Source organism: Seriola lalandi, unplaced genomic scaffold (assembly GCF_002814215.2).
Source record: "Seriola lalandi dorsalis isolate HSWRI2012SDOR001 ecotype SW California unplaced genomic scaffold, Sedor1 jcf7180002052117, whole genome shotgun sequence".
NCBI lineage: Eukaryota > Metazoa > Chordata > Actinopteri > Carangiformes > Carangidae > Seriola > Seriola lalandi.
The window spans coordinates 641,402-653,217 of NW_019522670.1; the positions used below are offsets into that span (position 1 = coordinate 641,402).

General features: G+C 42.7%; 1 long non-coding RNA gene across 2 annotated transcripts; it reads right to left on the minus strand.

Annotated features, from left to right (window-relative positions):
* Window positions 1-740: 740 nt before the first annotated feature.
* On the minus strand, window positions 741-10,260 carry LOC147819570 (uncharacterized). Of its 2 annotated transcripts, none has more exons than XR_015436796.1 (3): window positions 6,492-10,260; window positions 5,123-5,290; window positions 741-870 (listed from the first exon to the last, which is right to left on the minus strand). It is a non-coding gene; the product is annotated as an uncharacterized LOC147819570 (long non-coding RNA). The 2 variants fall into 2 exon arrangements; XR_015436797.1 differs by lacking the exon at window positions 741-870 and having other exon boundaries at window positions 4,879-5,290; window positions 6,492-6,716; window positions 9,060-10,260.
* Between the last annotated feature and the right edge of the window lie 1,556 nt (window positions 10,261-11,816).

Consider the following 11,816-nt stretch of genomic DNA (forward strand, 5'->3'; position numbering starts at 1 on the left):
CGACGGAGTGGAGACTACAGACTACAGACAGGCAGCGGCATTAGAGCCAAAGTAGTGCATTTGTATAAATAAATTAATTTGAATCGGTTATCGGTTAAAGAAAATAACGATACTAATGTGCCTACCGTCCATACTTTGAACAAATTAAGTGGAGTAATGAAATGTCAAAGAGGTCAAAGGTGCAGATAGGTCAGAATGGAGGAAAACGAGCTGTGGCACAACAAATGAGGTAAAGAAGGACTGAGGGCCATTCAGATTATATTAAGAACATGGCACAGGAGGAGAAAGTTTCAAGAAAAAGTTTTCAGCTTTTTGCTGTATTTTTTTTCCCCGTGTGTTTTTTCATGTCCTTTGATCAATAAGCAGAAGACAGAGAAGTAAAGCTTTCTCATCCCTCTGTACTCATTCCTGTGCTCTGTCTGCCTGTGGCTGAAGGAGAGATGAATCAGTGAACAGAGGGAGGTTCCGCCGCTCGCTCTCGCTCTCTGAAGCCAACAGCATTGCTGTGATCACTGTTAATCTCCTTTGCCACTCTGCTGCCATCTCCTCAAATACATTCATCTCATTTCCAATAGTGTTCACGGCCTCTTCTTCCTTTCTAATTAGGCACCGTCAAGATTTCAGAAGTCACCCTTTGGTGTTCTGCAGCAGGCGAGATCGCTCTTTGAGCTAGGGGGTCAGTGATGGCAAGTATTTGTTTGAGGGTTAAATCACAGCAGGCCTTTCATCATGTTGTTATGTTGCACGATCAGAGGCTTGGGATTATGTAGGTCAGACGTTGGAGAGTGAGAGCGCCCCTTTTGTAGCTGCCATTTTTATTCAGTTGCTAGGCAGCACCCGCTCTAATCTCTTGTACCAAAGAGTCTCTCCCTGGAGAAAAAGAGAGGGAGCAGGAGTTACAAAGGACGAAAAAAAAGAGTGAAAACAGCATCAACAAAGAACACAAACCCATGCAAGGACTGCTTTTAGAAACACTCTAAAGGGAGGGAGTGTAAAAGGACAGGATGTGTGAGTCTAAGCTCGGCCCTGAAACCTGCTCTGGCCCTCCTGAACATCTTTAAACCCCTGAGGTTTTGTTTGTGCCATTGACTGAATAACTAAAGGATGATCAACCAATCACACAACTCCAGCAGCAGGGTAGATTCAACATTCAAATCTGTGCCCCTTTGCAAATGCTGGGAAACATTATTTTAGTGTTAGGGTATGAGAACTTGGCATCTTTCAACTCTTGAGTCTAGCTTTTTGAAACAAGTGGAAATGCCCCAGTGGCTCAGAGAGAGCGCAGGACAGCTGACGTGAGTCACAATTTCGACGCAAATTGTCTGTCAACAGGTACCAAAGTGGATCAGAACTGTGCAGATCCGGGGCTCAGTCGTCTGGCAGCAAGTGCGTCTGCTGTCACACTGCCACTGCTGCACCCCCATCCTAAATGTGCTCATGTCACGCTCCGCCATCAAAGGCTCACCCCTCGGCTCTGTGTTCTGAGAGAGGAGGCAGACCCCCCCCACACACACACACACGCACTGATCCCCTCCCTCCCATCCCGGCCTCTGGGCTTGGGGTAAGGATCTGCTATTCTCCGCTGCATTTCACACTCTTTGATTTGGAGTTTTGAAGTTTGTTCTTGTCTGCGTTTTTTCCTCTTCTTTAAACTTGGTTGTTTCATATTGACTGTCTTGATTTGTGAAGTTTCCAGATGATGTGCGCTCTGCAAACTTGGCACTCTAGCACTGCTGGCTCTGGTGCTGCCTGTAATCACATGTAGTATAGCTGCTTTTCATCATTTAACATGTGCAAAGACGGATAAAGACAATACCTGTATGTGAGGAAAGATATTAGACTTTTTCTTTTTCTTACAGAGAATTGGATGAGAATATTGATACCACTCTCATGTCAATACAGCAAGCCAGCAGCTGTTTAGCTTAGCTTAGCATAAAGACTGGAAACGTATTGTTGCCTTTGGACATAGCCAGGCTAGCTGTTTCCCTCTGTTTCCAGTCTTTATGCTGAGCTAAGCTAACCGACTATAGCTTCATACTTACTGTAGAGACATGGGAGTGGTATTCTAATCTTTTCATCTAACGCTCTGCAAGAAATTTTTTCCCAAAATGCCAAAGTATTCCTTTAAAGCTAACAATTAATACTCATGAACATGCAATAGACAAGAGTGAGTGAGTGAGTGAGTGAGTGAGTGAGTGAGTGAGTGAGTGAGTGGGACACATGTAGCAGTCTCAAACAGAGGAGTGATTTTACTCAACCAGACTGTCTAAAGGTATAAAAGTCCTTCGTGAAGCACCTCAAGAGTTTGTATGAGGGGGGTGGGGGTGTAATTGGCTAATTAGGGAGAAGCTGTGCGTGTGTTTGGTACACGCAAGTGTGTGTGCAGTTATGGGGATGGGGGGGTACCCATCGTAACACCAGTGGAAAAGTGGAAACTATTCTTTAGTCCTGGTTTCTGTTCTCGGTTCCTGCAAATGAACTCGTTAATTAACTCACATTTATATTTTTGCACATTATGCAAGTAGCTGGTGAGGCTGTCCAGGGTTGTTTGTATTTTTTCATCAATTAAGCTCCTTTTCTGGCCAAGACTGTTGACTCAAGCTGATCACTGTACATTAGCCAGTCTGTGTTGTAAAGGAAACCAGCTGGGGCCACACTCACTCTAACACTGGACCTTTTGTCAAGGTCTCAGCCCCCCTACAAGTAAAATAAAAACCTTGTTGCATGAGAGATACTCTTTGTGTAGAAGCAGACATTGTTCCTATTGTGGCGTGTCAAAGCTGACATGCCAGGTCCAACACAGTGCTGAATAAACTGTGGTTTGTGTACATACTGTAACTGTAGGCTGTGGAAAAGGAGCAAGGCAGCGGTCTGTGATGATCTTGGCGGCCAGTGAGGATTTGGCACGCAGAGCAAGAGCTAGAGCAGCAGTACCACATGCGGCCCTTTCCCTCAGGATAATAACTGCTTGTGGAGCAGAGAGGGAGAAAACCTGCAAGGATCAGCCTTCCTGTTCACACCCCATCATGCATGAGCTGGCAGGATCCTTGTGTTGTTCTGGTCATGAGACATTTCCTGTGTGTGTTTTGGGGTTGTTTCTGGGCTTGTTTACAGCCCAGGGTAGAGCCTCATTAAGTGGAACATGGTACTAGGCGAATGCAGGGGGGCTCAAGTGCCTATTAGTGGGGCCAGTCTGTAGCCCCAAACCAGAACCCAACTGGGCCAGGTGCTCCATGCTACAGCCTGGTTTCCACAACACAGCCAAACAGGGCTAAACAGGCCTTACTCATTAGAAAAGTGTGCATCGTTAATTTCCAACAAAAATTCCCCCTGACAAAGTCCACATGTTTTATCATCCATGATGATTTGTTAGCTTGAAAGAATAATGCTGGTGATAGTCTGATTTCTTAGGCCAAAACCAACAACCTGTAAGTCCATCTCTTCATACTTCTCAGCTATGTTTGTGGCTCTCAGTGCAGAGGCCGTACATTCCTACAGAAGATATCAAATCTTTGTCACAAATATATAATAATTTTTAAAATACGCTACATTATTTCTTGAAACTGGGCACCGTAGGAGTGAATAGTGCATTTGTTGGGGACTATTTTCAGCTGTGGATTAATATTCATTTAGTGTGCTGATGAATATTTATAGAAGTAAGACAGTGTGTATGTTGAACTGCCTTGAACTACAGTGCCTGCATTTATCATAATGAGATCTATGTCACAGATGAATAATATATATCAGGCTTAGGATACACTGATAATACTTTGTTAGTTTTCGGTCTTTTTGTAATAAGGAAAATATAGAATATCACCAGCTTTATCCTTTAGGAGGAAATAAATTGCACTGTGTGAGCCACTAAATACAGATTAAGCCATAAATATGATTAATAACAATTTGAGCCCACTCAGCTGTCCTTGATTCATCCCTCCTTTCTGGTTATGTATGTGCAAGGAGCCTTTACTCATTCATCTTTCTGTGCACACAGCTATGAGACCCTCACAGCCCACAGGTCCCTCTCTCAGCAGCAGCTACATGAATTCATCCACAGCTCCAGTGTGAAGTGTCCTGCAAAGACTAAAGCTGTGCAGCAGAGGACAAAGCAGAGAGGGATTAGCGTCCCCCGCCTCTCTGCTCATGCACACCCATACTGTGTAACACTCAACATAATCAAACACTCACCCAGTGTGACACACAACACAACCAAACACTCTTCTGGGGCTGTGCTACTAAAACAAACCCTGCGCTGGAACCCCTGGGGCTGAGGAGAGTGGCAGAGGAGCTGAGGAGGCGGATGTGAGGGAGGCCAAGAACTCATGGTGTTTATGCTGAACAGCCAGAGAGTGGGAAACGCATGGAACACGATCCCCATGTTTTCCTTACCCCAGCTAATCCGACAAAACGACAGAGGGAGCAGATTCCCTTACAGAGAAAGCTGCCACTTAGATATTTATCCTCACTAAGGCAAACATCTGGCCCCTGCGGGCTCTTTTCATAGGGCGATGTGAGTGGGTGTGATACTCGGCTACATTTATTTGGGTGTGAAGTTTTAATTAAAAGTGAAAGCGATGCCTGCCAGCATACCCCCCCCCCCCCCCCTCTGTCCATCCCCTGAGCTTCATCTGAGTGTGTAATGAAGACAGTAGTATAGACAAAAGTATAACTAGAGAAGAAGAGACAGACAGATGGCAGGGGAAAAAAAGAGAAGAAAATAGAGAAACAAATGCAGAGACAGAAGAAGAAGAGGTACAGCCAGGAGATATAGAGTAATTTATCCTCTCAGGAGGAGCTCAGGGTGTAAATTTCCCTTCTTGCTGTTTGTTTTCAGTTGCAGTCGGATGGAACAGCCTGAGTTACAGAGATGTGTATAAGAGACAGACAGATGGCAGGGGAAAAAAAGAGAAGAAAATAGAGAAACAAATGCAGAGACAGAAGAAGAAGAGGTACAGCCAGGAGATATAGAGTAATTTATCCTCTCAGGAGGAGCTCAGGGTGTAAATTTCCCTTCTTGCTGTTTGTTTTCAGTTGCAGTCGGATGGAACAGCCTGAGTTACAGACAAAGTGCCCGTTGCCCCCACACACAGAGGAGGGCGTATTGCTTACAGAAAAATCTGCTTACTCTCCAGAGTCTGGTTTTCCAGAAGCACCCTTGCATGCAAGATCACCTCCGTCAACTGACTCAGAACAGGAAGGAATCACGAAAACTGGAAGGCAAATCCAAACTTTCATCCATTCTTTTCTGTGGTTTTCATGTTCTTGAGAATTGTCTCCATGTAGTGGTCCTCCCCTGAAACGTAAAGATATTTTCATTAAAGTAAGTCCTGACACCACGGCAGCTTTTGCATTGCGGTCACATTCGGAGCAGCAGTTTACAAGTGAGACTGAGCTCACGCTGTGTTTACCAATCGCCTCCGGATACAATGTGCTGGGGCCTCATTTATGAGCTGGCACATGGATTCTCTAATCACTTTAAACTAAAAAAAGCTCATTGTACGCACACCTTGTTTATAACAACACAGGTAATAAAGCTAAACCTTCCCTCTATCAGTTGCAACTGCCTTAAGGCGGCAGGGAAAAAAAGTGTGTGAATGAGCTTCAATGCCCCCACATGATAAATGTTCCAGGCTTCTTTTAATCAAAGCTGGTTGGGCTGGTTTTACTGACACAAAGCAGGGAACTTTCTGACATTTGTCAAGTTTAAGTTTTCAAAAAATAAGAATGTAGATTTCTACATGTGCTCCAGAGGAAAACTTAAGTTACTTAATTTATTTATTTATGTTTTTATTTGTCATCACACTTATATGCTACATGGGGATCCTTGCTTTTTCGGCTGTGGTTACAGTGCTCAAAGGAATAGCTCAACCCACCTAAAACCAGACGTCAATGTAACGTCAGAAAGATGCCGGACTCTAACAACTCTAACATCGGACTGACGTTAATTTTAATGACACAACTTAAAACCAACAAAATATCAATGTCAGCAAAATGTCAGCTGTCATCACTGTTTTATGTCAGATTTACGTTGGCATTAGACATTGTCCTGAATTTCGTTCACCCAACATCACAACATACATACTACCAAATTTCAACTTCTAACAACATTGGTGACCAGCTGCGTGCCTGAAGGGAACATTTTAAATGTGCTTATTTGTTTACATGAGTTTCATTTGACTCCACTTGGGGCTTTTTCTTGGAGCATTACATGTATTTTCTTTTGTTTGTCTTACACTTTTAAGCTCTTAACTGACCATTTTTTATTAATCTTACTTCATATTTGTAAAAACATAGAGTTTTATAATACTGTGGTGGGATGACCTTGTGGCTTGTTTTCTTCCTGTGACCACCATTGGCTCTCACATCTGAAAAAGCACTTGCCTCGGGTTGTATCCCTGACAGATGTCCAGCGCATGGATAGGTTAATGAGTCTCACCCCACCTGACTGTCTGCTGAGCTCTTTGCTTGAAAGAGTGTGGCCTATCATGTGTTACCTGGCCATGCTCTCGGTGTGAGAGGATGTTAATTGGCGGTGAGGCGCCAGTCTCTCCCCAGCCCTCTTCTGGCGTCAGTCAGAGCCAGGAAAGGTGGCATAAAGCCTGGCCTCGGAGCGCTCCAGACTCCCTGGGTCCGGAGGGAACCAGGAGCCATGATCCAGCATGTGGAGGCCATCCCTTAAGCACACACCTGGCCTGAACTTGTACGCTTGAATGGAAAACCTGCCCAGAGAGCAACACAGGGAACTCAAAGTTTTTCTTTCAGGAATAAAAGGGCGAATTATTTTCGATTTAAAAGCCTGAGTGGCTCAAAGAAAAACTCCTGTCTCCTGCTTAGTGCCGTGCAGAGTTCCCTCCTGGCTGATTGGAGTTCACCCAACGTGTGTGTGTATGTGTGTGTGTCTCTCCTGGCTCCTGTCTGCCGTCCGTCTGCCTCCCCTGGATTGGACTCCTGTCGCCTTCACAGTGAAGGGCCACTCAACCTGGGTGGATATTCTTTCCTTCACATCTGCTATGAATTTACCAGAGCCAAGCCATTCAAAGGCTCCTTTATGGAGCCGTCAGGAGCCCTGTGACTGCTTGCTATTAAGACACATGCACACTTAATACACATGCACACCTTGGCACACACACACACACACATGCATAAAGCATACACAGGTTTCTATTCATACACACATTTACACTCATGCCTACATTTAAATATGCAGTTTTATACAGTGTGGTGTCTTTTTTTCTCTCTCTCTTTCTCTTTCCCATATACTTAGATACACACACACATAAATATATGTACACACATCTCCAGAATACACTAAAATCTGAACTTAAGTAAGCCCCAACAGCTGCAGCCTTTTTTTTTTTTTTTTAAAACAAGTGAATCACCCGTGCATGGTAGAGTGGTGCATGGGTGGTCATTGGGCCATTACACACTTTAATCTATTTATTGCTGACATCCCTCTCACTGGGCATATGCACACTCCAGAGAAACATGAGCTGTGACATCAGTAGGATTAGTGTGCAATAATCAACTTAATTTTACAAAAAAAACAGATGCTTTTGGAAAAACAGGTCTGGTGTGACAGGAAATGTTTTCCCCTTCTGTTATTAGATTAAGATTTCAACTGTGCTTTTTAAGCACTCCTTATCAAATGGAAACATTATTACAATGCAATGGTTTAACATTTTGAAAGCTAATTTGTTTTAGAGAGTTTGATTAAAAGAGTAATAACACTCCCATACAGTATTAAGCTACAGCCTGCAGCTGGTTAGCTTAGCATGGCTCTTCCCAAAGCTAACAAAATCTGCCTACCAACACCTCTAAAGTTCCCCAATTAATGTAAATATGTTTTTGTTTTATTTTTTTTAAATCCATGTAAAAACCGGAAACACATCATCCCCGTAAAACTGTTAATTTGATGTTTTTATATTTTGTCGTTTTTGTACCTTTGGACAGAGCCAGGCTTCGTTTAGCACAGCTAGCCTGGCTTTGTCCAAAGGTGGTCAGCCCACCAACACCTTTAGCTCACTAGTTAACATCTTATGTTTCATTTGTTTGACTTGTGCAAATACCTAAGTATTAAAACCGCAAGTTAAGGTTTCACAAGTGGTTACACTGAGCTATTTCTCAGCTGGTGCCAGTAACAGGACCAACTGATTTGCCCTGTTTCCTGTCTTTATGCTAACCTAACTGACTACTGGCTCTATCCTTAAACTATAATGGACCAATGTATTGATTTTTTCTCAGCAAATAATTGTGTGCCAAAATATCTAACTATTTCTTTAAGAAAGTTGGAAATTGGTGCTAGCCTGACTCAGCATCATAGTCCAAAACCAACAGAATCCACCGACAAGCACAGGTAAAAACTAACTAATCAACACATTACATCTCTGGACGTTATGTGCCAGTCAGAAATAGTCCACCACATAACCCACATAAATTTTGTGCATTTTGTTACTTTTGGACAGAGCCAGGCTAACTGTAAGATAACCTTCTCCTTCTCCTACACATTTCACAAAACTATTCCTTTAACAGAAAACATTTAAAAAAAGACACATTTTATATCATATGAACTGAGTAAGGTGCGTGCTCTGTGTAAGGTGCATGTGTTGTGAGAGAACTCATTTCAATGTTATTATATTTTTTAGAACATCTTTGTGCCCTCTCAAAACAGCAAGAGGAAGTTAATTGGCTTTCTATCATCCACTGCTAAGCTTTACAATGAATCCAGAGATATATATAAGCCTATTCAACATTTGGGATCACTAGCTTGACTGAATGGTAAGATGAAACCTCAGTATGAATCATGAAAGGCCTCAGCCCACTTATTACGTCTACAAGTTTGACTGCCTTTCATCTTCCCCGTAGCACACTCATCCAATTGTTGCTGCTGCCATATCTGGATCCCAGAGTTCAAAGAAATCCCTGGGTGATTTTGAGGTTATTCTCCCCAGTCGTTTTTCAGATTGCCGTTAACATTTTTCAGATTTGGGCCTTCATGTAAATCTTAAATTAAAACGTTATTGATAAAGACGGAAGCAACATGTACAGGAATACTCTGCATTTACCTGTTTGATGAAAAGCCAGCCAGAGGATATAAGCACATAAGCAGGTCAAGTGTGTATCTTGGCACTGATGTTGCCGTGGCAGAGAGGATATATGACTGATATGTAAATGCTGCTGTTTGGAGCGTGGTCGACAGGAAGATTCAGACTGTTTCAGAAGAGTGCAGGATCCCCTTTGGGATGGGAGCTCTGTGTTCCCAAGAGAAAAGCCATCCTCTGAACTCCTCCTTTTCTGCACTGCCTCACTTTTCTCCCCTTTTACTTTGGTTATATCATCAAAAGGAGAGGACGCACATCAGTGGAGAAAATTGGGGGAGAGGGCTCTGTTTTGTGAATAATGCATTAATAATCATTTGTACTTGCATTTAAAGCAGAAGGGAAAGGGAAATTTAGGGCATGTCGCAGCTGCGGTCATATAAGTTGGTTTTGGCACTCAATTTTCAGGTCACCTTTATGCTCTGTGAATGATTATTTTACTTCACTTCTCTCTGTTCTGGCAGACTGTCAGGATTTTTCTGTGTCTTTCCCCCTTGTCCTCATTTTCTCTGTGTGCATTCCTGCGGCTGCCAGCATGATAGACTACTGACTGAGCTCATTCTGAAGTGTGCCATGATATGACACAAATCGAGTTTACGCTTACAGCTCAAAACTTCCCTTCATGCACCGCAACACCGACTCCAGCAGGAGAGCTTGACTCACTGTGTCATGTTGTGTGACGGCGCCGGTGGGACAGGTGTCAGAAATGCACAGAGTATGTCTCAGTATAACCTCATCTCAACCCATTCAAAATGTAGAATGAAGTTAATAAAGATTTGATCAATAGTGACATCCAAAGGTGATAGCTATTAAAGGCTAAGGCTAAAGGCCGAGTAAGGTGGTGGGCCACCACAAGCCTCCAGAACAGATTCAGTTTGCTTTAGCATAGACTCTACAAATCTCTGAACTCGATTTCTCCACTCACTAATCAGTTTTGTCCTTTAATTTGCCACCTGTCCTTAACTCTAAACAACACTGAAATTTAAAGGGTAACGTAACACCAAGCTGGAAAGCAGTGTCTCACTGACCTCGCTGCACCTGTAGCTGCAGCTAACAGTGAGGTCACAGTGTACCGACGTGCCCTGCAGTACACTTCTACATCACTGCAGCAGGGTGAGAAGTCAGGCCGAGTCAACTCTTTTTAACCAGACAAAAAGTTTAAAGAAGATAGAGGGAAGTAGGATATTGAGATAAATGTGTATTGTCTTTGTTCACCTATGTATTTTTATTGGATTCCCGTTAAATAACACTAATAACACAGAACAAAAAAAAACTACATGGTGATAGTTACATATAATGGTATTTGATAACAATATAACAGTCACATAACATATAATAACATAAGGAAATAAAGCAAGGACAAAAATTCATATAAAATGAAGCAAATTAGGAATAACAATGTTAAATTATTGGTACTTTACATTATGCTTTGATTAAACAAATGTCATCGCAGCTTCCTCGTTAGTTGGGTACTTCATTCACGAGCAGTAGAACCCTGTCAATATCGAATGACTCAACTCTCCTTTAATGTGGTCACAGTAATGTTAGATTCACTTGCAGCTCATCATGTCTGGTGGAATGAGAGTGAGAAATACACTTGTTCCCCTCCGTGCCAAGTGCCCTCTGCACTGACTTGGACCTGAGGTAAATATTTGCAGGGTGGGTTACTCTGCTATGCTCTTACACATACACACAGTGGGTGGATGGCTCGGTCATACTGCTGTCAGTTTGCACAGGGTTCAAAGATTAGTTTGCTTGTTCGAGAGCAAGAGCACCTGCTGCTGCTGCTGCTGCTGCTTCTGCTGCTTCTGCTGTTGTTGCTTTAACTTGTCGAGCCAGACTTGGCGATAATATTATAGCCAAGGAAACACACAACCTAATGTATGACCTATATATACAATAAATGTATGATATCACTAAAGAATTCGGTGGAAGTTGATCCATCCAGACACGTTAAATGAATGGCATGTGTCCTGAGGTGACCTTCTGTTGCTCAGTAATTTATCTTGTCAAACCACACCAATCCGCCACTACACACACACACACACACACACACACACACACACACACACACACACACACACAGTGAAATATTTGCAAGTATTATTTAAAACCATGTCTGATCCACTGGAATATACTCAGACACAATTTTGGTTTGGGCTCCTTAAAAGCATTGTAGCACTATAAATTATGGTTCTTTGAAAGTGGTAAAAAGGAGACAATCTGAAGGTCAAGCATCATGTTTAACAGAAATGTATTTCAGCAGTGATCAGAGCATGTCAGTGTTTGGCTGTCTGACAAGAGGTGGACACACCGGCTGCTGCCCGGGTTCAAACTGTGACCTCAGGTCTAAAGTGAACTCAGAGCAGCTCCCCAGCTCTCTACTAATCACTCACCAAAATGAGTACAACAGGCCACAGACGGCTGTGAGGACATTATAGCTTCAAATAAAAATAATAAAATTTCACTATGTCAGGTGACATGGTCAGTAAATTCATTTACACTATACTGTGTTTGATCTACAACAGTCTAGATTCTCACTGCTCTCATGGCTTCATTTTTGTCAAAGAAAAAAAAAAATAAACACACACACTACCTACTCAGCACCAAAGAACAGACACAGTTAGCAAGTAGCTGGTGAAGACAGTGGAGCATTTGGTGGAGACCAAAAATAGAGATAAAAGTGCGAATGAGGGATGTTGCTGACAATAACCATGATATTTC